The sequence below is a fragment of the Lepeophtheirus salmonis genome, chromosome 7 (assembly GCF_016086655.4).
Source record: "Lepeophtheirus salmonis chromosome 7, UVic_Lsal_1.4, whole genome shotgun sequence".
Taxonomy (NCBI): domain Eukaryota; kingdom Metazoa; phylum Arthropoda; class Copepoda; order Siphonostomatoida; family Caligidae; genus Lepeophtheirus; species Lepeophtheirus salmonis.
Genome location: NC_052137.2, coordinates 41,400,017 through 41,426,833, shown reverse-complemented (window position 1 = coordinate 41,426,833; position 26,817 = coordinate 41,400,017). Strand labels below are relative to the sequence as shown.

The window sequence follows — 26,817 nt, the reverse complement described above, 5'->3', positions numbered from 1 at the left end:
CTGATCCAATCCTTGTGGCCAATGTTGTGTCTTGACGAGGGAGGTGCGACACAAACTATTTATAGGTGGAGAGATCTAGGACGACCAAGAGACAAATGAGAAGAAGGAATGGCCTTGAGGAATAAGACAATACTTATTAAAGGAACATGTGTATTCTTTAGAATACAAACCCCTAGTATAATAATTACATAAAATACAAGACTATTTCTACTAGGTAAAACACTGTACTTTAAACACATATATATACATACAAGAAATTAAGAGACGAAAAGAAGAAGAACAAGGGGGAAGGAAATAAGAATACATTACTCCACCTCCCAAGCACCATGCCGGTGCTTACACAAGAATAGCAGCTTATTGATCCGCTCCATCCATAACCAGGTGGTGACAAACCATTCGCTCTTGTACATATATATACAATTTATCTCCATAGACGTACCACGCTCTCAGCACAAGCACCGGAGAAAGGAGAAGACTACTCCTCTTAGAGGTTTTAGGGACACGAGCACACTGCTCAAAAAAATATGTATATCCTCTGGAAACCTAAATATAGTCACTTAATTCTACTTTGAGTCCAACAAGCCAACAAGGACTTTCACTTTGTAATAAGTAGAGTTGAGTAGTTTGTAATGAAAAAGCTATCTTTAAAAATTCGATAAGGAAAAACACTTTTTGCTTTTCTTATTTTTTGTACATAATTTAATTGGTCGTCGGGGTGTTAAATTCTCTCTCTGAAGAAAGGATTATTCCGCATCTTTGGTATAAATTGTTTTAAAAATGCATAATATAAAATAAATATATAATAATTTAAATATAATTATAATATTTTCACTGCACTAATAATAATTTAAATGCAGAAGGTTCTCCTCTTTATAACAGTAGTTCATTTTCTCCCGTCAAAATCATTAAAGAGGGAGCTGTTATTACCAAGGGTCTTACTTAAGAAGTATGTCTTGCTTCCACCTTATCCTTGAGCCTTTTTTTACTTACAAAGATATCAACTCTAGTTATAAGTTATAATCAGTGATGGAAATCCGGTGTATTTTTATGCAGTCCCTTTTTGTTTGTTTTTTAAATTGTAATCTGAAGCATGAATTTTCCTTTCCCTAGCAGTTGTCATTTTTATTTAAATCCTGAGTAATTTACATCCTTTCCTAAATAAATTTGATTAGACTCAAAATAACATACGTGTGTGCTTTTAAAAGACACAGCGTAACCCTGACGATTTGTTGCGGAGTTATAATTTTAAGCCCTTTTTGGACTCAAAGTAGAATTGGGGATCGACATCGTAGTAATTCTCGAAAATGTCCTTGTTTATATCCTTATCTCTTTCCTCCCTTGTCACAGCTGATTGTAACGGATCCAAAGCAACATCATGAGCATTATTCTGTCTCTCCTCAAAAACATTTTTCAAATTGTTAGGGTTACCATGTTGATCTTCAGTTTCTTTTCTTTAACATGCCCATTCTACAATGGATTTTCATCACTGGTTATAATTCTCCAACAAATCATGAGTGTTACTGTTTGTCTTTCAAGCAATAGTGATTACTTTATACTTAGATGTTCTCTCTTTTAGAATCAAAGAATAATGAGAACATCTTTCGAGAATAAAAGTAAATTTTAGGCTGCAATTACAAAAGTATCCTGATGCTGCTGCTATCCTTACCAATACATACCAACCGATCATTTTGCTTGTTATAGATTGGATCAATAGTAAATGTTGTTTCATCAGAAAATAAAAATTACCCAGTTGCAATTATGGTTCAGATCATTCAAGTGTTGTTGACAAAAAAAAAAAAAATTGGTTTAATTACTCCTGATGAGATAATGAATTTGAGTTATTTTTCAGACACATCTCGGAAATGCAAATGGAATGCTTCGTGCGAATATCCCCACGGCCTTTCCAGTATTTTTGCATAGGAGAACCCTTCATTGCCTTAAGTTTTTTTTCAAAATTGAAAAATAGAATCAAATTCATTAATTATACATTCTACTTCCCTTTTCATATTTTTGAAAGATGTATCCCAGGTCGTCAATATTGTGTTACGGATGATTGTTTTTTTTTTTTGGGAGACTTGAATGATTAAAGGAAAAGATTCAGGTATAATCTTCAGTTATTGTAGAATACACCATGAAACAATAAATTCATGTTGTAGATCTGGAGTAACGTATGCCGTGATGTCTGTTTCTGAGATTTCTGTATGTTTGATACCAAGACAGAGTGCACTCATGCATTTCAAGCTTTAATTGTTCGCTGCTGTGATTGAGAGTCTTTCAGTTGAGTCTATTGCAATGTTGTAATCCATTACCAAGTTATGAGAAATAAGAGACACAGTAGCTCCTGTATCAGGCAGAGCTTTATAGGTAAAAGGGTGACCTGACCTTGGATAAACTTCAGCCTCGAGATATGGAGTGACGTGACCGATGGATAAAGTTTTCACTCGGATCGTCGACATTTTGATTGGTTTGGTCTTACTGTCACTGAAGATTTAGCATCATGTAAGAAAATTTTCTCTAAATGGCCCTTCTTTTTGCATTTCTTACGCGTATCATTTTTAGCAGAACATTAAAAAGGCTGAGCTAAACAGCGATTGATCAAGTAACTTTTTTTAAGTTTTTTTCTTGGTTTTGCTTCTTTCGAACAGAAAAAATTTGTTGGGGATAGCAAAAGGTCTTATCAAGTATTTTCCTTCACTCTGTCTCTTCCCTCTTCTCTTTTCCCTCCGTATCTTTCTAAATCCCTCCTCTCCCTGCCTCTGTTTTTTTTTAATGTTTCTATTCCCCTCTATTCAACCTTGTAACGCAGCATATTCTGCTACATATAATACTCCATATTTATATGAGTAATTGTTTAACGGTGAAGATAATTTTTTTGGGATAAGCCCCCCAAAAAAAAAAAAAAAAAAAAAAGAAGATGAAAGCCAGCAACGCCCCCGCTCTTAATTTAAGTTAATAATTCTGGATCACCCTGTATATGTATTATTGATGAGGATACAATTATGAGGGCAGCTTGTATAAGTATATAATTGCATAAGATAACAAACCTAAAAAAAAATAGTCAGCATTATTCTTGTAAGAAGTTTTGTTTTTCTTTTCTTTTTTTAAAAACATCTTTGCTACCTTCAAAATTAATGACCTAAAATATACAAGATTAAAGTCAGATAAGTTCCTTCAAAGTATATTATATATATAGACAGGTTGGGATCCGGAAAATTTAAGGATTTTACAATTTATTTCCCTAAAAATATTCAGCAATTCATAAATCTTATTCTTGTAAGTCACAGGTTCCATACTCAAGTCAATCACTCAAAGCAACCACCTTTAGCTTCAACCACAGCCTCAAACCTGGACTTGAAGCTGGGACAAGCATTGATTAGGAATTCCTTGTCCATATTGGTAACTGGCTTCTATAATGGAAGCAACATAGTTATATGCGCGTTTATTGGACTCTCTCTACAAGATGCCCGGAAATAGAAGTCGAAGGGGTTCAGATCAGGCGAAATAGGAGTCCACAAAAGATAAGGCATTCCATGTCAAGAGTACACACTTTGAAAAATACTGAAATAGTAAGTTATGAAAAAACTAATTTTTAGGTGAGTGATTACGATTCATGCTGCTCCGTAATATTGAAACTTCCTTGAGGGACCATGAATAATATTTTTAACCACTAATGTATTCTTTTAATTCTTTTACTATACATAATAATCGTATTATTTGCTATCAACAGCATTGCTGATTGTTTATAGTAGTAAAAAAACCATTTATTGAGTTTTCCCCAGTAATTATTTGATAATTGATAAAAGGGATTTGTAAAACCATTAACATAAAAGGTAAATTAATAAATAATGGATATAGTTCTATGTTGCCTATTTCAATTATGAATGTTGCATGTCTAAAGGTCACAAAAATAATTTTGGCTCCACTCTAAGCCTTTCCAAAAATCTCCATAGTAACTTTAAAAATATAACCAGGACATATATATTTAGCCTGGAAGACGACAATGTCGATCCTCAATTCTACTCCAAGTTCAACAAAGACTTAAACTTATAACACTCGAGCAAACCTTTATTGTTACTCTTCGTCTTTTATGAGCACATACACTAGTTATTACCAAGGTTAATACAAATACAAGGTTAGACCATCATATACTCAGGCTTGCTAGAATTTTCAATTTGATCTATTCTACAGACTTCTAGGCAAGACACACAGGTTTTGACGTCATAGAGAATATGAGCGGTATTGTAACAGTAATAGTCCAGGAGGGCGCCATATAGCTACTTATGGTAACATTTAATCTCTTTGACGTCACAATTAAAAAGCGTGGTGGGAGTCAAATATCAGTCGCAAGAGCAATATGCTATAACCTTGTACTTCTATTTATCTTGGTTATTACCTTATATTAGATCGTCCGTCAACAAAAATTAAACAATAATGGCAATACCTTTTTCGCTACCATTGTCTGAAACTTTGTCACTATTTTAGATGCTATTCTCATAACCACATTTTGGCTGTACAGCAGGAAGTCGTACAGCTGCGTTGGTGCTCTCCCAATCACTTTCTTATTCCTATAAAATGGGAAATTTAAAATTACAAATTCTGAGCAATACAACTTACATATTCTAAAGTATATATATTTTATATATATTTTCGTAATTACTAAAGACATTAGATAATTTTTTAATTAACATTTTCTTACTATTTGGATTTTCTGTTCAAGTCCTGTCCATTTTGAATTTGTCGTGGATGCATTTATCTTAAAGCTAGTTCAAGGATTATATTTTTTTAAAGTTTTTCTTTTGTAGGATGATTCACTTGCAAACACATATGAAAAGCATTATGCTAACCCACAACTGTATAATTTGTTCTTGGTAAATCATTCTTCATTTGTTCGAATACATTCCACAGGTATATTTCAAACGTTGTTTCTCGTCTTTTTCCACTTTGAATGATGCCGATCCATGTGGTTTGAAAGTATTGCAAGAAATCACAAAGCAATTCATCAGTTTTCTTGTCAAGTGTGCTCATGGATATTGTAAATGTGCTGTGCACTTCGTTAGAAGGAATAAAAGCTAGGGCTTGCAATTGCTTGATAATCAACTTACGGTCTTCATTTTTATACTATTCCTGAATACCAAGGCTTTGATTTTTTCAAAATCGACTGTGATTGAAAGATGACTAAGGTTCCACTACCTCACCGTTCTGTCGGTCTACGTTTTGTCCGGTCAACGTTTTGTCCATTTGAAGTTTTGTCGGTCAACGTTTCGCCACGCACCTATATAAAAATCAGCTGCGCAAGAGATGAAAAAGCACATATACAGAATATTAAATGAATCATAATAAGAAGATAAGAAGAAACATTCCTGATAGATATACACCCTCGTTACTTTGCTAATATAAATATACCCTATTTATTTTATTATGGTGAAGAAATAATATGGCAGTGATAGTCTAGGAGACAAAAATACAGGATCTATTTTAAAACAGTTATTTTTCCGTTTTCCGTATATTCCATTATAATGAACTTATGATGGCAATGAGTTTCTGATTTGTATGAAGCTATTTTCAACAGACGAAGTAATTGGGGAGAGACCGAATCCATATCAATTCTTGACATTTGACTTCCCCTTCTCCAAGAAAAGATATCAAACTGGCACAATATACGGACGACATCTACATGATTAAATTCGCGAACTAAATTTCTAAAAATGTTTATATTCGGGTTACGGGAGGAATTTTAAAAAGTTCAACGTTTAGATCACCGATCAAAATAAAAGGGAATACATATTTCCTTTGATTATTAATAATAGCCTGAAAGAAAGAAGAGGATTTCTCACTAGGACCATAAGCATTTACAAGGACTCCTGTAAGCAGGAACGGGCACACGCAAACATGAATTCAAATACGCGTGCAACATGGGTCTATTGAAAAAAAAAAATGCAATGTGTTTGGTAAGATAATAAGTAATAACGAATAACTATTAGTTACTTTGTGGACACTATCTTTAATGTGTTTTGTAATTCCAATCATGCCCACTAAGTGTTGTGCTCTAGTTTGTAGAACGGGCTATGACAACGAGCCATAAGAGTCAGGTGTTAAGATTTATCTGTGGCCAAACAAAGAGAAAAATCCCCCGGACATGATACCGCCTGGCTGAGAGCCATTCCAAGAGAAACAGATCTGAAGAAGACAGATTAGGCACCATCCAAAAGTACAAAGCTGTGTTCCCTGCATTTCAGCTACTCTGATTTCATCTGTGAGTCTAAAAGAAGTCAGACTCTTGGCAAGGCTCTAAATAAGAAGTAAGACAGTGCTTACTTTTGATGTGCTCTAAGTGTCAAACATAACCTCAGAAGGCAAGGTCAACACTGTGCTTCAAGTCATCAATTTGGCTTCCTTCTGGGAGCAAAAGAAGAATTGAATCAAACAGAGACCTGGGAAGACATTTTCTACAAGTTAGTGAAGTTTGAAGACAACTAAGTTAAGGTATTTACTGCATCAGCGTGAGACAAATCCTGGAAGCAAAGAAAAAAGATTGGTATTCTGAGTCTTGTCAAATTCTCAGGTAAATAAGATATTTGTTAATAGTAAGCTTCTTTATTTAGGTATTACTTATTTTTATTATATAATAAGATCATAACAATATTTTACTTTTCAGTATTTAAATTTTCAGGTATGACTACTTCAGAAACTAAAGCTATACTGGATGAAGACCTGGTAAAAGCTGAGCTCATTTTGACTAACTGTCAACCAGATGACCTCCAAAAACTAGCTTCGAAGGGAGAGAGTAATGCTCTCTAATTTGTTCCCGGGTATATTGGTTTTTCTTTGAAGAAAAAGATCAGCTGTGCATCATGCCAAGAGCTAATGGTCATCAGACACACACCTCCGGACTCAATAACCTTCGATATCCCAAGAAATCAGCATGTAGACCTGAAAGAGTTCATCAATATAATGAGCAGAGGGTGTTGTCGACTCCATCCGACCTTCTCTACCTCTCTTGTCTTTATACACACTCCATGTTCTCTTACATCACAGCTACTCCTGAAGAGAAAAACAGTTTACTTGGCAGCCCAAATTCTAGAGCTTCATTTGTTGCCACATTCATTGACTGCATGCAGGATAGTTTAAACTCTGACATTATCGCCGTTGTGAGAGTAAAGTGCGAGGAAGGACACTCCTGGTCAGGTTTCTCTTCTTTTTGTTTAATGTCATGGGTAAAAATTTAAGTGAAAAATGAAGGATGACATCTGATTTTTAACAAAAAAGAGAATTGGAGCTAAGAATTCAGAAGCTAATAGAAAAAAAGCTAAATTTCAATCAAAATCTTTTGACTGGTAGACTTGGACCAACTTTGTACTTTTTGACCTTTCTTTTTTATATGTTTTTAATTTTTATTTTTATTAAAGTACTAATAAATTACCACTTCTATTAAAAATATATAGCCTCATTTTTATTATTTTTATGATTTTCCCTAACAAAATACTTTTAATAACTCTTTATTTTGTAGCAAAACACTTTAAGAGAGACATTCCATATAGAATAAACAAAGACCCATATTGGAAACGTGTGAGCGCAGTGTCTTGTCCTGCGTACAGGAGTCCTTGGCATTTATAAGACAAAATTTGAAACCATGGGCGTGTATTCGAATTTTGTGCCAATCACTTCCAAGAAACATCCTCAAATAATCAGAGTTAAGACTCCTGTTTTAAAATTTACTCAATCGATTGCTTTCAATCTTAAATTGACATCTATGGCCATATCCCATTGCAATTTCAAATAATAAGTGTGTACTTCTTTGAAATCATCTAACCGTCATCTAACATCAATAGGATACTTAGAGTAAAAACTTGCCTGTCCAAAACCAAATCTGTGGTTATTACCAGCTAATTCGTTCTCCTTAAAACCAAATTTAATAGCAACGTCATAAACATCGACATACTGTAAATTGTGTTTTATAATAGGTAATGTCTCCTTATCTTCAATCAGAAACACAAACGTACTTTAACAAAAATTACGTTAAAAGGTGCACAAGAACACAAACAATAAATTATTTTGAATGATAAACTTACTTTGATCAAAAAAAAAGTTTGGGGCTCTGGTGCGGCATTCAAAATGGCGCCCCTGCCAAGCTGCAAAATAAATTATGTTTTAATTTTGTTAGAGCATTTAACAATATATGTTTTCAAACATATCCAAAGAGGGATCTTAATGGGATCACATCCAATGAGAGCATTAACTAGAGTATCTAGAGCCGATTTTATCGTGTGTTAGTATAATTGTTTCTATATTTAAACTCGTATTTTATATGATAAATATATTTTCGTTTGATTAATAAAATAAATTAGTATTCTTCTTTAAGTATAATATCATTGAAAATTTAGATATTTTATAAAATAACAATAAATATAACATTATGATGGAGTCAAATGAAGCCATGACCTTCCAAATCTGACATGTAGAACGGCAGGATTTGTTATCAGATAGATCGTCTTCAAATTCCTTATTCAAAAATGTAATGAGTCCACACTTGAATTCTTGAGGTGTCTTACCATTTCTGCAGGCTATTTCCATAACCTCCAATGATTTCGGATTGTCTATTAGACTCCGGCAGCTTACGAAACAGCATTAATCAGAGTAGGAAAAAAAATCATTATACTGCAAGTCCACGTCGAATCTCATATCATTCAATATTTTTTTCGAGTCCTTGAAGTCATTCATGGTAATTTCAAGGCAAAAAATATAATATAGGGTATATCGAGTTAAGGCTTTTGCGGAGTCCAAGTTAAGTCTCTAGTCTTTGATTGTGAAATCGTCTTCAAAATATTCACTCAAGTCCAAGTTCTCACCTCTGGATAACATTGACCATTGTATCTTAATATAATAAAAGAGGCTATAATTGAAAGTTGCACCATGTATCACGTCGTTACCTTTATTGTATAACGCAACCTTTTCCCAAAAAAGAAACAGAAAAAAGGTTCGAAATCATCTGGTAGTTGATTAAGTAGCAGAATAAGTTAGTCATATAAACTTCCATTTTTATTTTTTGTCTCTTAGAATATCACTGCCATATTATTTCTTCACCATAACAAAATAAATAGGGTATTTTTATGTTAGCGAAGTAACGAGGGTGTATATCTATCAGGAATGTTTTTTCTTATCTTTTTATTTTGATTAGTTTAATATTCTGTATCAGTGCTATTTCATCTCTTGCGCAGTTGATAGGTGCGTGGCAAAACGTCGACCGACAAAACTTCGAATAAAAATAACCTTGACCAAACAAAATGTAGACTGACAGAACGTTGACCGTAGTGGAACCTTAGTCATCTTTCAATCACAGTCGATTTTGAAAAAATCAAAGCCTTGGTATTCAGGAATGGTATAAAAATGAAAACAGTAAGTTGATTATCAAGCAATTGCAAGCCCTAGCTTTTTTTCCTTCTAACAAAGTACACAACAAATTTACAAGATCCATGACCACACTAGACCAGGCAAATTGCTTGATGATTTCTTGCAATATTTTGAATCCACATGGATTGGCATTATTCAAAAAGGAAAAAGACGACAACCAAAAATGAAAAATGATTTAACAAGAACGAATTATACAGTTGTAGTATGGCATAATGGTTCTCATAATTGTTTGCAAGTGAATCATCCTGCAAAGTAAAAACTTTAAAAAAATATAATCCTTGAACAAGCTTTAACATAAATGTATCAACGACAAATTCAAAATGGGCAGTACTTGAACAGAAAAACCAAGAGGTAAGAAAATGCTAATTATAAATTATCTAATGTCTTTAATAATTACGAAAATATATACACTTTAGAATATGTAAGTTGCATTGGTCAGAATATGTACTTTTACATTTCCTATTTTATAGGAATAAGAAAGTAATCGGGGAGAGTACCAAAGCAGCTTTACAGCTTCCTCCGATACAGCCAAAATGTGATTTTGAGAATAGCCTCTAAAATAGTGGCAAAATTTAAGACAATGGTGGCAAAATGGTATCCATTGGATGCCATATCTCAACAAGAGTGGCCCAAGTCGTTGTGGGTGAATTTAATTTTAAAGAAGTCATTAGCTGAGAAAAGTAATGAGTGTGTCACTAGTTTGATATGATATTTTATATTTATATTATTAATTATCTCGGAACATTTCTAGAAATGAACAAAACCTTGGAATATATGAATTGTAGTTTCAATTATTTTATTATTCCTAGTGTGGTTTTTATTTTGCTATAAAATAATTTAATTATTTTATATGTGTACATTATTGAGATTATATGTTGTATTATTCTCCAGTAATCATTTACCAGTGGTATTGTTGTGAAATGCAATACTTTTAAAAAAAGTAATAGGATGCTTAAGAATATTTAATAGGTATTAACGTTATAACTTTTAATGATCGTGGAATAAATTGGTATTTTGAAAGGGGACCTTAAAAAGGATTTAATTAACAGCGGCTGGCTTCATCTCATTTTTGGGTCCAGCGGTACCTGGAATAAGTCATAATTTCGAGGTATACATGAGGGTTTGTGAGGTTTAATTACTATTAGTTTATGCAGAGGTCGTGGGGTAAATATATGGGGCGGGAAATGTCTGGAGTGAAATGTTGTGGAAAGGATTTTTCATATTTTGAATTATAATATTTTGCAGTCGACATTCTATCAGTCGACGTTTTGTGTGTTTCTCTGTTCGATGTTTTGTTCATTCGCCATTAGGTTATTCCACCTTCTGTCAGTCAACGTTTTTGTCTGTCGACGTTTTGACATACCACCGTTATATTACGTCTTTGACTTAGATTCATCTAATGTAATTTTATTGAAGTCAGCGTATCGGACAGGGTTATGTATTTTTCTTTAGAAGAAAGCAAAAACATAAAATATTAATTTAAACCATAGTTTAGAGTATCTAAATCATAGGTATGCTCTAAAAAATAATAAAAGTTATTTTAAAACAAAAATAAATTACCCTAATCATTTACGAAGGATATTTATATTCTATATTTTTTTGATCGAGGTTACGTAAATCCATAACATCATTCGCCTACATCTTTATTGTTTACTTTTTATTTCAATCATCTTGTCTCCTATTTCCTTCTTGTCTCTTTAATTATAATAATTATTAATAAATCATAAACCTATAATTTAAAACTCCTCTTCTCTTTAGTGGGATATTCAAAAAAGGAAAAATCGAAACAAAATATTTTTTTTTCCCCACATAAATTTTAGAGTGTGAGACGTGCTTCATCCTTCATTATTTGTTCTCAGATTATAGTTTTATTCTGCTTAATTTATTTTGTTAAAAGGACGCAATTTTGTAAATCCGGTGTGTTTTTAGAAGGCCCATTATATTGTAATTGTTAATATAAAGAAGGAATATTGTTTTCCTTAGTAGTTGTCATTATTATTTAATTCCTGAGTAGTAAACATCCTTTCCTAAAGAGATTCAATCATATTCAAAACCCAGGGGCGTCTGGCGGATTTTATTTTTGGGACTTAGTTTTTTTTCTGCAACAAATTACCCTTTTGTTTTTTGTGAATATAAATCCTAAAAATTTTTTTTTCCTCAGTTAATATTTTTTTTTTAGAAAAAAACCCCTTTAAATATTTTTTACTTCAATGACCTTATTTTTAGAGAACAAATCCTTAAATTGATTGGGGGGGGCTAATCTTTTTCATATATTTTTTTCTCCGGTCCCCTGCAGACCCCCCTGAAACCTGATTGAACATTCGTGTGTTACATATCGGAGCGTAAACTGGACAATTTGTTGTCGAGTTATAAAGATAAGTCCTTGTTCACTCAGAGTTGAATTTGGCATCGACATCCGAGTAATTTTATTCATTATTTCCTTATTCTTTTTCTCCTTCACCCCTTTTCACCGCTGATCTAATGAAACGTCTTGAGCATTATTATTCTTTGTCTCCTTCAAAACATTCTTCAAATGGTCAAGGCACCCATTTTTGATTTTCGGTTTCCTTTTTTTTAATATGCTTATTCTACATTGAATTTTCACCTTTGCCCGGAAGTAATGTTTGTATTTTTTACTTATTGATGTTGTTGTGAGTTCAGACACAGATACCAACGGATTCTAGCAGCCTTCTCGGGAATTATTTGAAGAAGCGAGTATTTCTTCGTTATTGGAAGCTTTATGCATATGGAGACAATTTTTAATTATACTTAAAGGTTGGCCTTTAATAAATGTAATTTTAAATATAAAATAAAACATAACTTTCTTTAAAATAAATCGATAAATATTATTAAACACTTGATGAAAAAATATTTCAGCCTCAGAAAAAATGGGATAATTGTGGTTTGATAATTATTAAGCTATTTTTTATTTTGAAATCGAAAAGTCCCAAATTGAAATCTAATGTAATTTGAATTATGAAAAATGAGTCTTCAGCATTTGAATAACACGGGTTGGAGTTGACTATAAAGGCAAAAAACCCTTTATAACTCTGGAACAAGATGAGCTTGAGAGGAGCATCTCGGGAAAATATAAATATAATTTGCTAATTTTGAACTATTTTGAAAAGTGTTTAGAGGTAGCTTAACGCCCGTAAAGTTTTGAAATTTTACACTTTTTTATACAAAATATATTTTTGTTTTGATATCATCTATGAAATAAAAATTACAACTTTTCTTGCAATATAACAAATTTAGATGTACACAGTTTCTATCATCAATATAAAATAAGTTTTTATAAAAATTCTATTTCTACTTTTCCAAAAAAAAAAAAAAAAAAAAAAAAAAAGATAACGGCAGTTTATAAAAGGACTTCCGGAAATCTTATTGCGTCAAGGTCAAATTAGTAGGTTCTTATCTCATCATCTTTGAATAAGTTACAACATGAATAGATATCATTTGTTAGTGTAAGGTGTTCACTTGGGAAAGGTCCTATACTATAATACGCAATTAATCATTCAGCCGACTTCATTTGATCTTGCAACATAAACTCTATTCAGAATTATCGGAACTATGGGGTATTTAATTAAATTAGAAAAGACAATGAAGATCAATTTATTGATTTTTACAGTTTAGAGCAAAAAAATGGCATTGGAAAGCATGAAGCGAACAGATGAAATTGGGTTATTAGGTAAACTAATTCCCAGATTCCCTGGAACTAAATTTTCCAGCCGTGGTGATTCCCTGAAAGCTATTTTTTATTTGCATCAATTAGAATCCGAAATAAAACAATGCTTCAAAACGACTGCTACCATTATTTCTGAAATCTGGTGTAAGGCAAACATACCAATTATGACGCCAAATCGATTCATTGATAAATTCAGAAAGCTTCCTCAAGAATACTACAATTTGCGAAAAAGTAAAAACCGACCAAGTGGGAAGGCGATTGTGAATCAAAAGTTGCTTCATTTAAGTTTAAAAAATCTATTCAACATATCACATCCTTACACCTTATAAAAATTCAAAAAGACAAAGATTTCTTATTACTCAAACAAGCCAGAACGGCCGGATAGCATGACTGGAGAAGCCAAAAATGAGCTGCTCGGGAAAAAACCAAAAGAAAAAGGTTGGAGGAGGAATAACGGCACAGTGATCAATGGCTTGAAGAACAACGTCCGTCAACATCAGCAGCTTCTTCCTCGGTACACTCTTCCTTTCTTTTATCTTATTGGTCATAATGTCGAGGATCTTGCATTAGCCCAAGTTCCATAAGAAGGAAAAAAATAAGTATCAGTACTCTTCCGGCAGCTGAGTTGAAGGAAAGCTTTTCTCCATACGTTCCTTAAACATTACATTGGGATGGTTAACTAGTTCCTGACTTGGTTCGCCATATGAAGATCTAACGATTAGCAATTTTAGTTTCAGGTGAAAGTGTGGAGAAGATTCTTTCATTGTCTAAGATTAATAGGACGGATGAAAACTCAATTGCTTTGGAGATTCTATCAGTTTGAGTAGAATGGAATATAAACGACAGAATTAAATCGTTTACCTTTGACACCACAGCTAAAAATACAGGATTTAAATCTGGCGTCGGTCTGAGGCTTGAAATGTTAATTTAACTGGAGCTCTTGCACATTTTCTGTCAACATAACATTTTGGGGATTTTTTTAGCTCTGTATTCTCGTGATAAAACTACTAAAAAGTGCAGATATTACCTTGTTTCTACACTATAGAGATTGCTGGCCTAAAATTAACACATTGCAGTTTTCAGATACACGAGAATATGTTATAGATAGCCTGCCCGTGTACGGAAGTGAGAGGGGGTGGGGGGCTTATAAAAATATCTCACTAGTACCAGTTTAGTACTAGTCGTCAACCTTAATAATAAAAGTTATATAGGTTCACAAACGCATAGCTATTGGGGCAGTTATGTCATTCAGGACTTATGTTATTTATTGTCACGGAAAGGTATTCACAGCAACCCTGAACCTAACCTATAATGAATTTATTGGGTACACAACAGTGCAACTCTTCGCACACATTCATAAATAAATTAATTAAATAAAAACATAAGTAAATAGGGTAACTTAGAGGTGGACACAATAAAAAATAGTTGATAGAGGTCTTGGACATAACTCATTAAAATAAATTGAGCTTAAAGGATTAAATGCTGCGATGCCAAGCAATTGTTACCAGACAGACAAATCACGCAAAAAAGGGGGAGGGAGAAATGGTAAAGAAAACCAAAGACCAAAATAAATAAATGATTTTCGTAAAAAAAAAAAAATTATAAGTCTACGATGGCGAAATATTATGCAAACAACACTTTTTATATGTAAAAAAAAAAAAAAAAAAAAAAACAGCCTGATTAGTACGAAACATAAGAGTTTGATAATATGATATTCAAATTTAGTGAGTCAAAAAAAAAAAGTCAGGGAAGGGAAAAGTATTGGAGGAAAGTAAAAAGCTACTCATTAAGGTTGAAGAAAATTGATGGAGTACTTTTGAAAAAGGTTTTTGAATCTTCCAAGAATTTTAAAAAACCAGAACCTGATGAACTTGCCCAAAATATTTTTTAACAATCTGTCCGACGAATACTATAATAGAATAGTGTTTTTATACAGATCATTTTTGAAGTTTTCTTAAGTTCCCAAGATATGGAGTGAATCAATGGTTTTGTTTTCGCCAAAACCAAATAAAGAGGATTATTCCAACCCCAAAGCCTTTCGACTCATAAGATTGGCAAACACAACAGTCAAAGGAATGGAAAAAATCATTTATCGGCATATCGAATCCTTACAACTAAAGGTTTCAATGGCATATCAGTTTGGGTTTCAAAGAGGGAAATCAACTGATTTTGCTATTGTCAAATTAGAAGATAGAGTAAAGAGTGCCGTCCTCATCAAAAAATTACTTTTGTTGTTTTCTTTGATCCTTGAAGGAACATTTGACAAAATTGTATTGTCTCTTCCTCAATTAAATGGTACAAAAATTTGTTAAAGAGCAGGGATATCGCTTGTACGCAACAGGGAATAAAGATGTATTTCACTCCCACCAAGGGCTTTTTTTATGGAACTGTAGAATTCAACGTTTAATTAGGCCTGAGCCAGGTACATTCCTTACAATTGGATTTGCTGATGACACAGCCCTTATTATCACAGGGATAGACCTACGGTCTATGGCTGAGATAATCCAAAGACGAGTAAATGAAATTATACATCAAGTCTCTGAAATTTGCCTTAATTTGCCTTAATTAAGTGGGTCAAGTATTAAAGGAATGGTATGCACCCGAGTCTGCAAAGTGATGTACCCAAACATTGAAATCAACGAGATAACAATAGAATGGTTACAGCAATACAAATATCTTGGAGTTATTATAGACTTAGATGGGTGGCCCATGTTCAATATATTTTACAAAAAGCCGATTTTTTTATTATTTGAATTCAGGAATTTGATTTGACAAAAGTGTGGTCTATGACCTAACTATTTTAAATAGATTTAGAATTCCTGCATAGAGCCTAATATTTGTTATGGAGCAGGGACATGGGTACTTGGAGTTATTGAGGTAGATCTTTTTATCTAAAGGATAAAAAGAATTAATAGGCTTGTATTTATTTTGATGTGTCGAGAAATGAGGTATATCCTAACAAAAGTCATGGAAGTTATGTTCGAAATGGAACCACTTCATTTAAGCATCAAAAAGAATACACTTAGGGCAAGGCTAAGAACTATGGATGATGTTCCAATGACCCACTCCAGATCTAAAGGAGAGGCAGAAATACTCCTAAAAGAATTAAGAGTATGCCTCATAGAATTTAGGTGCCCCATAGAAAAGACCTTTCATGAAGCTTATTAACTACCTCCGTTTGTATTGATAAAAAATTAGTCACTCTTGGATCTGCATTGCCTGAATGTTTTCACAGATGGATCGAAGAAATCTCAGCTACTTTAATACTGTTTTTCAGTCTGAGTTGGAAGATATTTATCAATACCTCAAATTCCCTGTTATTTTTCATGTTGACAGTATGACAGCTATTGAATGCTAAGAAAGGATAGGAGGATCTTTCACAGAACAATATGTATTTTAGAAGAGATTGGAATTTCAAAACGACCCATAAGAATAAAATGGGTAAGGGGTCACGACGGCAACACCGGGAACGAATTTTAGGATGTCCTAGCTAAAATGGGATGCCAAGTGACACATAAAGTGCAGGTGGGAATAGGAATGGCAGATTGATCCAAGTTGCCGTATAACGAAATGGTTCCTTACAAGCCCTAATCAAGGATGGAAGTGCAATCACATACTAGAACAGTAGCTTTTAACCTTATTGGAAATACTGAACTCTGCAAGCTTTATCAGTGCATTCACCAAGCCCCTTCCTGATTGGAAAATATAAATGATTTCTTAGGTATATATTTTATTAGTGCATAAAATGAACCATTCATCAGTTGTAACCAAAAACCACTGTGTTCAAAGTACGAATCCAAGAAAACATGAATTTCACACAAAAACATATTTAATGATTGTTTGCTGTAAATTAATGTGTCTTTTGCCGTTGCATTTCCAAAACAAACTCAGAAATGTGAGGCTTCACCTTGGCAAGTGCCACTCTCATATCGTTTTCGTAACGGTGTTTTTTCTTTGTTTTTATGTCGACCATCCTCGAAAACGATTGCTCACAAAAATATGTTGTTACAAACAGTATGAGTATTTTCATAGCTTTCTTTGCAATAATTTGTTATGGTACAGATTGCTGACACAAAAACGTTGACAACGATGTAGTTCTGAAAAGTTGCTGTTGAAGATGGCTCTGATGAACTTCAATGATTTTATCGAGATATTCATCATTCACGATTACTGTCACAATATTAAACGTGAAAGACTGGCTTACCCATGCTCAAACTGACCCCATGGTGGGGAAGTATTCATCGAGAGACTTTGAAGGCTCTTTTAAGTACATGTCAAAAGCTTTCTTCAGCTCTCCAGGTACAGAAATGTCTCAAATTTCATCTTCGATCTTGATAACACATTACTCCAGCAAAGGAAAATTTGCAAAGTTATCATTCCCTGCTCGTCGTTTCAATAAAGGTACCTTTCTTTAAATTCCTCAAGTTTTAGTTCCGCTTCAATGATGCTTTCTTCACACCGATGGATCTGTCGATTGAGATAATTGAGAGAATCCAAAATATCTACCATGTACGCCAAAGTGATAATGAATTCAGAACTTTCGAAGTAATCTGCGAGACAATGTCTGCACTCTCGTAAAAACAGGTCTTAATTCACAGCCATGGCAAAAACACGATTGAGCACCTTTCCCCTGGATAACCACCGAACATTATAGTGATACAAAAGTACCTCTAATTCAAAACCACTTTCCTTACTTAGCTCTTTGAAGATACAGTGCTTCAAAGTACTATTTTGCACGTAGTTCACATATTCAAAAACCATTTTTAATAGTTGTGCCAGTTTTAGAGACAAGATTTTTTTGAACAACGCATGCATGTGGAGAACACAGTGCATAAAAAGATGTGTGTTGCATCAGATTTCACCAGTGCTCAAAAACAAGAGAGTCGTACCAGCATGGCTGGAGCTCCGTCCAAACAAACTGCAAAAACCATTTTTCAGGAGAGATTGTTGTCTCTGAAGACGTCATCAACGAGTTTCATCATATCGACTGCCTTGATTGTTGTGGTAAGAGGCTTATAAACTAAAAACTCTTCCTTTATCACGTTTTCTTTCATATAGCAAACGGATTAAACCAGTTGGCTTCGATTAGAAATGTCAGATGTCTCATCGAGTTCGAGGGTAAATTTTGCAGGGCTTAAAATCAGATCTACAACTACTTGAGCCAAAACGTCATTGATAATATCGTCTATTCGGCTGCTGATAGTGCCAATAGAAAGGATTGGTTTGTCGATGGGTAAAAAGCCGAGAACACGCAAAGTAACCTTTTCATCAAATTTGGCTCTCTTCACTTTGAATTTAACGAGTGTTGCGTTCTTGTATTTCTATCTCCATGCAGCTTTAGGAAATGTTCCTTCAGCTTTGCTGGTGCATTGAATTGCAGTTTCCGTGACCCATGGAGGGTACTGTGTGTTTATGCTCCTTGGGAAATGACAATGGAAAAAATGAAAGTGCAAAATGCAAAACATGCAAAAGTTCTGAGACTTCTGAAAAAATGAATTGATCATCAGTCCAGGAATGGTAGTAATACAGTCCTGGAAGGATGACATTATTCAATTTTCTCAAAATCTCCTTCAATCTCACTAACTTCGTGATGATTGTAATGATTGGAATTATCTGTTATTTTTTGGATCTTTTCCACAGGGGTGTTCTTCAGTTTCTTTCCGTATTCCTGGTGCAGTCCATCGTGAAACGATGGACGGCTCGAGCAATATATTCTCTGATAATCTGGATGTTCCAAGAGGACTTTAATATACTGCAACCACGTTGTGCTGTATCTTGTGTTTCATTTGACGCACATTTCCGGAGCAAACTTGGCAATTTTTGTATTTTTATAACCAAACACTTCTTGCTCTCATGCAGCTTACAGCTACGGATGCTTCAGTGGCGGCTCGAAGGTACCTTACACTACTCAAAGAACTTGAATAGCATGAAAATCATATTAATAAGGAAGTTGGTGCAAAGACGAAGAATCTTTTTTGTATGATTAACCCATTTTTAGGAACAATGTGTATTCAACTTTTCTGTGAATGAATTACATAAAGACCGCTGATATTTTAAAATAATTTAATGTTTTTTGTCTTTTAAATATCACGAAAGCAAATTCCTAAGGGTACTATGCTTATATATATTTTTATTTTTTTTGTAACTATAGTTTTAATATCCATTGAATAAATAATTCAGTTGTCCAAAATTATTTAAATAATCATTATGTACTTAATACTATTTTATAAGCTTACTTATGGGTTTACAGAGGAGGGCATAAAAATTTGGACTACAGAGAGGGATTTCGAAATACATCAATAATTTTATATTTTCACTAAACGGCAAAAAAATAATGTTAACAACACATGTAGACAAAGTTTTTGAAAAACTTTTTTCACTTAATATGGCCACCTTCATTATACCATACAACAATATTTTTGCACCAAGGCTGAAAACCTCCACTATTATTGTTATTAAAGCCGTAGAACACAGAAATGACCATTAAAACTTTCATCCTCTAAAACCTTTCTGGAAAAATCAAGTTCTAAGGGTACAGCTACGCTCAGTGCCATATTTCGACATACAAGAACTATATAGATGAAAATCAAAGTAAATAACAAATTGATATAAACATTCAACATTAGAAAAATTAAATATTTATTACTTTATCTTGATTACAATAAATAAAAAATGTATATAACCACTAAAAAATTAAGTAAAATTAGGCACCTTACTTAGAAGCGAATGTGTTCTCTTATTAAAACTATTTTCGTTAATGACTTTTGATAATTTCTTAAAATGCATTATATTCCAGCTGAAGTTATAAAATGGACCTTACACTTCAATTTTAAAAAATTGCCCTACAAAAAGGTCAATTTTGATTGATTTTTGTCAATTTAGCTTTTAATATTTATTATGGAATTTTTATAAAATAATCTTGTGTAAGTTTCGTTTGAATACAGATTACAATAATATCCCGGTAGAAAAAGATGAACTTTTCATGAGTTTTTAAGTAATAATATATACAAATATGAAGAAATAATTAAATGTAAGAAACTTAAAACAAGTTTATAGATGCTTCATATTCAAAATAATTGATGGATATAAACGATTTAATTATTTTCTCCGGAATAATACTATAATTTATATTCGCGCAACCTAGCTAGCTTATTGTTTTAAATTTCTTAATACGTTATTATAAAGTTGATACTTATAAATAGGGAGCTATCAACTAGATACAACAGATAAAGTTTACAATGTATAGTGTCTTTAAGGTCAGAAATATAAGTTGCAACGTGTCAGCATGTAGCTCAAATAAAATACTCATAGGTACATTAATAATCGAATTTATTTCATATTAAAATAATAATCATGCATTTTGTATTTGTTTAAATTAAAAGTGGGGGAAAATACAACATGGCTCAAATCAAATTGATTACATTTCCAACTTTTTCCAAAACTCCCGGATAATGTCTTGCAGTGAAGACATTATTATCTTCAAAAGAAATAAAAACCAATCTTTCTTTTATGCAGCAAATATTATTTCTTGGATAAAGTACAACATCATTACAATTTGTATGATTTTTGCCTTCTAATAAACAATCTTCCAATACCATTGTCGTCTCTGATTCAAATGGTTCTTCAATTATATTCTGATACCAATAAACAAAAGCTTTAAAGATTAAACTAAATTTGGTTTAATAATTATATATTAAAATTCACTTACGTTCCCTAATGTAAATCATGTTAGTTACATCCTCATTAATCGATTATTAATTGATATATACTCCATTTATGATAATAGTATTAATGTAAGTCATGTTAGTACTATTTTCAAAATTTGAGTATGTATCAATCAATTCACATTTGTTCATTTTATAGTTGAAGGCCAAGCAGTTTGTTGAATCCTGACAAAGTATTGTACACAACATCAGTGGCATAGCTTCATACATTTGGTAAACAGATAAGCCCACAGCTTTTCTTTCAAAGGATATCTTAATAACACCTTGTTTCATTCTTTATAACCAAGAAAAAAGAGCACTCTAAAGAGACTGTAAAATTTCAAATGAGTTGATTTACAATTTGGCCAGGTCTTGTACTCCTATTTACTACATGTTATTCATTTTGTTGAAGTATTTATTGCTAAGCAACAAAATGAATACATTTTTTTTGTTTATTACAAGAGATTAAAAAAAAGATATGACGACGACAATTGTTTCCAAGGGGAACCATTATTTTTCCAATTGTAATTCATATTTTGCGTTGTATTAGTGTGATATATTTATGCAAAAATAATAAGATTTCGTACTAAAATACTTATACTGTAACAGCAAATCCCACACAATTTTGGTTTGGTCGATTCCGATCCGTTAATTTTAATGTCAAGGATACTAAAAGGTCAATTGTCGAATATCTGAATAAAATTGTATATTACTTTAAGCCAGGGTAGCTGATTTTTTTTTTACTTTTTTGGAAAAATAAAAATAAAATAGTATTTTGTTAGTTTAAATCAGATTTTTTATAAATAAAAAAAAATCAAAGTTCCAAAGAGCACAGATTCAAGGTGTAAGGAATTTCCATATATTCATATAGTTACTTTAAATAATTTAGTTTATAACCAAAATAACGATTAAATGAAAACAAAAATAATGGAGAGATTATTGGTTTTTTATAATTTTTACAATAATATTGCACAGAGTTGCGATGTTGCATAGTCAAAAATAGCCTGAGTCACACAATTAAAACAAGTCTGATTTATACTGCAACTCAAATATGTACATAATCCCAAATTTAGAACTCTATTTTAATATATTTATGTAGAAAGTGTATCTGTTACTTGATATTCTGTGATTTTTTAAGTAAATTCAATGGACAATAAAATAACTAATGGAAGAAAAGGCTTGCAAACTTATTAATGGCTCATAATTACAATACGTGGAGTTGGAGTTGAAGTAGTGAAATGAAGTATTCTGCATAAAAGTGACAAGATGATATCTAAATTCATATTTTTAAATTGAAAATCAATCAAGGGCGAAATGAAGAACATTTATAAGAATTCTTGAAAAAAATAAGAATGGAAATGAAGTGGGTTTATATAAGCAACGGTTACATATTAGGATAATGTTCCGGTGCCAATATACTGTCCAGTTTTTATCGTACGTACTACGTATGTATTATATAACTTCTTTTGTTTTGTAAAGTAGTTTTTCATTTAGTATCTAGTTGCAATTTTGCATTGAATTATACTAGATGTCTTCTGATTCAAGAACTGCTATAAAAAATGACCCTGTTTAAAAACTATTTCAAAAACTACCAGCAAAATCTGGAAAAGGATTCCTTGCTAAATACAAGGACTGTAACTAAGAGCTAAAGGGTATAGTTTTGCGATTAAAATCTCTTATCCAAAAGTGTTAAAGCTTATCCCAGGAAACAGAAAAATGTCACGATTCTAGTTAGAAAGTATATTTACAATATTTTAATCCATTTAATCTATTTTCAAGCGCAATCATGCAATTGTACAAATACGTAGTCGGAAAAAAATACTAATTCCACGCCCATCCTTCTTCTTTATCTTACTATAATTTAGAAAGCTGAAAACTATTCAATTTTCGAGAAAAAAAATTAGCAACTCTTATTTGTTATACATTTATATAAACGCTTTTCAGGTTCTGTTGCTCAATCATCGACTCCCCAGGAATGACATATCAACGGGAGCTAACTTTGAAAGAGTCATTATTAAACTCCTTTACTAGCATCATTTACATGTTGAGTGCAGCAACTTTAGAGAAATTTATTATACAAAACTTGAGCTAATTACAAATTTAAAAATAGTGAAGAAATTTGCAAGAATGATATTTGTTACAAATTTATCTTTTCGCCTTGTTGAACACCCCCAGGTTTACAAAATGGTTAAAACTCTCAGGCCAGCCTCTAATTCTCCGTCCGAAAACGATATTGCTAATAAGTATTTGGTGTGTGTCTATGAAAAGGAATTTAAAGAATGTCCAGATATTCTCAGTAATGAAACATTAACAGGTTGGTCGAACATTCATAAAGAACCTATAATATGCGTCCCTCTAAAAAAATCCGAAAGTCATTTTTTCTTACTTGAAACCATAGACACATCAGGAAAGGAAAACACCGCTGAATATCTCCTAGATTTGGTTCAAACTTCAATAACAACTATAAATATGATTTCAATTGTGGTATAGGAAGGGTTGTAGCGGACAATGCAGCTAATCTAAATAAGGTGAGACATTTGCTAAGAAAATTAAAATTGCCTCAGAGCTGTTTCCTTACATATGGATGCACAGCTCACTTATTAAATCTTTTAGCTCATGACCTCTAAATTGAAGGTGTGAAAAGTAAGGTAGTCCATGTCGTTAAATATTTTCGCAATAATCACTATACTGGAGCAAGATATCGACAGGAAGATCGTCAATATCATCATACACCAATAATATGATAGAATACAATGTCAGATTGTCCTGAGTAAAATAACTGGTACATTCTTATGAAGATATCTGAAGTTGACAAGGACGTTATGGTCAAAATTAATCGAATAATGAATTGTATTGTTCATATAATTCATGATCAATTTTGAATCAAATGAAAATATATATATATATATATATATAAAGTAGAATTAAATCAAGTCATTTTGAAAAAAATTAAATATTTTAAACATAAATAATTTTAAAAAAAAAATATTGTGTAGTAATTTATTTATGAATTGACAGAATTAAAGTATTACTACACCTTCTCGCAGCAAGATATTTTAATATATTGTTTAAATTTCCATGAAAACGATCGTTACTCCAATCCAGAATGCCTTTTTTTTATTTTAATTTATCGTCTATTATGAAATTATATCATTTATGCTATAATTATTATAAAAAATATATTTTCTTAGATTCACCAAGATTTTAGTGTTCGAACGTAAGTTGAAATAGTATCTTATGCCAGTCATTTAATTCAACATGAGCTTTTAAATTAGAGTTGATACTTTGTATCTGTCTTGTATGGTCTCTGTTAAACTAATGATGACTTTCCGGAGAACTCAATTAAATACATAAAAATTTTAAATCACATTATCAAGATATTTAATAGACATAAAAATAGGCAAATCCTAGATACTTAGTTTTAGATTTATGACTTTTTTTGGTTATATTGTGTTTTTATTTGTTGTTGGGATTTTTTGTTAATCTTATTTATTGTATAGATTTTTAGTGTAACTAAAGTGGTCTTTGTTTTTGGGAACTAATTTTAAACTACAATGTTTATTTATATTTTTACTAAATGTAATTTCCCAATTTATTATGATGTATATTATTTTCATTTTTTTAATATTATATATTGTAAAATTAAGACCTTAATAAAAAAAAAAAAAAAAAAAAAAAAAAAAAATGATGACTAATACACAGTAAAATTTTATATAAAGGTCTTATATGAGTTTTGTGTATTTGATTCAGTAAAATCGGTGCTAGGTTATTTTGCCTTAAAGCCATTTTGCCTCAAGTATATTTAGTCTTAATATATATAAAAAATTAGATTTATCGGTCGTTTTTGTTATTTTCGGTCAAAAAATTGATGTTCTTTTGAAATTTTTTAATCAAAATATGTAATACGTACTACTGTAAAAAAAAACGCATTAAATGGTTATTTTCTATAGGAAAAAGACGGAATCATTCCCCAAAATTCCAATGCATACACCAACAAATTTTCACATTGGAAAAAATTCAAACCAAAGACAAATTGGCATTAAAATTAGAATAATAAGATAAAAACAAACATAAATAAATACGCCAACGATTCGAATAGAAGAATTGCTAGTCACTTCTCTGTTAGTAATTATAATTAGACAAAATAGATTTTATTGATACTAGAAAGGATACATAGATTGACAAACATAAGGCAAGAAGCTATGAGGCAAAAGACCAAAGGCGAAACGGCTTAAGCCAAAAATGTCCTGAGGCAAAATAGTGTAATGAAACTTACGAGACACCCATAAAAACTACTACACCAAAGAAAGATCCCTTGATTCTTGATAATTCCTCATAATTTACTAGTTCAAATTTTGACAATCTATGTATTATGATTATGACTGAATTTGCTTCAATTATCCTCGATATGATTCTTCTTATATTATAATCTATCAATTTCCTAGTAATTCAGTTGCAATTTGCGGCGCCTTCAAAGGGTTAATCATAAAAATTCAAGAGTACAAACTGACAATAATTTGTCGAAGAATATAAATTCAATAATTTTAACAAAAACCATTTGAGGTTGCGTTTATTTGTTGGCGGGCTACAAATATAAATGGAAGATTTTCCATAAAATATAAATGTTATTGAGTAATTTTAATATTTTTTATACTAGTAACATGATCATCATTTTAAAATATATTTTTTTAAAGGGAACAAATGAATAAAACTATGTTTATATTTCAATAATATACTAGAATAGGTTAGCCCAGCGTTCCTCGGGACATTAAAAAATTAAAATTAATTAAGAACTCTTGTGCTTAATATAAATAAAAAAATTAAGACCGTAAAATTTTAAGAATGATTCTCACATTGGTGTTACAATTGGTATAATTTATTGGCATAAAGGCAAACTTATTTCACAAAATAAGTATATAGTTGATTTATTCTGGGTCAGGCGTCGAGCTTGTAGTCTGGCCGTCGCTTCTCTGAGTATCAAAGAACCCTCATAATATCCCGAAACACACCCTGGATCACAGGTTGTACCGTTGAAGTAATGGGCCAAAATACAGTTTAAACTCTACCACTGCCGTGTTTCTAGTCACTAAGAAACCCTTATAATTGGCTATAATACACCTCAGCTCACAGGTTGTGAAGGTGAACTGCTGGTCCCGAGTAAAGGAACATTTTTGGGCCACGGCTTCCCTGAACATCATGAAACGCACCTAATATTCAAAAATACAACCCGGCTCTCAAGTAGAATATACCCCCACCTACAGGTTGTGGGTTGCCGGTTCCTGAAGCAGGTTAAATTCTTCTACCATCACTTCCCTGAGCATCAATGAAACCTTCTATTATCCAAAATAAACCCCAGTCCTTGGTTGTACAGGTGAATTGCTAACAAAATTCAATTTGAAGGCTGTCATGGCCTTGAATCCCAAAAAATATTACTAAAACTGTACCTGTAGTATCAAAAAACTACGTGAAAAGGTTTTGACATTCTGAAAGGTTTTTTTTCTTTGGCCCTTCCATCCGGGATTTGAATATGGAGAGTGAGACACACTTTTTTAATAGCAAACAAAGAATAGAATATACAAGGACAGTCTCAGAAATACCCGGCCTGACTAAAAGAGTATCACAAAATTATAAAGTACAAAGCCTAAAAATGAACCATATGTTTCAAGTTCGCAGGTGCCACGTTGTTATTATTTATTTGACAGCCATTTGCAAAAATTGGTCATCGCTATGTTTTACAACATTTTTATTTGAAAGGCCTCAGCCCAACTAATATGAAAGGTAGAACTAGTTTCTACTTTGGGTGAGTCTGTTCCTTCATTTGCAATATGTAAAATTTAGGCTAGCTGAGTTTAATGGAGTTGTACGATCTACTAAGACGAGCATAGCAGTGGCCCATTAAATGAGGTGACAACTCCAGAAACTATGAAGAAATTCCAAAAAGTGGCAGAGGTGGATCGTCGACTGCAAGTGCAAGAGCTAGTAGCCATTTCAAAAAGAACAATACATCGCATATTATCTGTA

At 32.2% G+C, this 26,817-nt stretch overlaps 3 long non-coding RNA genes across 4 annotated transcripts; all 3 read left to right on the top strand.

Moving 5' to 3' along the window:
- The first annotated feature begins 5,367 nt into the window (after positions 1-5,367).
- Positions 5,368-7,435, top strand: LOC139906001 (uncharacterized). Of its 2 annotated transcripts, none has more exons than XR_011781194.1 (2): positions 5,368-6,562; positions 6,671-7,435. It is a non-coding gene; the product is annotated as an uncharacterized lncRNA (long non-coding RNA). The 2 variants fall into 2 exon arrangements; XR_011781193.1 differs by having other exon boundaries at positions 6,656-7,435.
- Positions 7,436-8,954: 1,519 nt separating this feature from the next.
- Positions 8,955-10,199, top strand: LOC121121595 (uncharacterized). Its single transcript, XR_005865533.2, has 3 exons — positions 8,955-9,393; positions 9,448-9,759; positions 9,879-10,199. It is a non-coding gene; the product is annotated as an uncharacterized lncRNA (long non-coding RNA).
- A 12,111-nt stretch (positions 10,200-22,310) lies between these two features.
- On the top strand, positions 22,311-23,745 carry LOC139906020 (uncharacterized). Its single transcript, XR_011781209.1, has 2 exons — positions 22,311-22,534; positions 22,741-23,745. It is a non-coding gene; the product is annotated as an uncharacterized lncRNA (long non-coding RNA).
- The last annotated feature ends 3,072 nt before the right edge of the window (positions 23,746-26,817 follow it).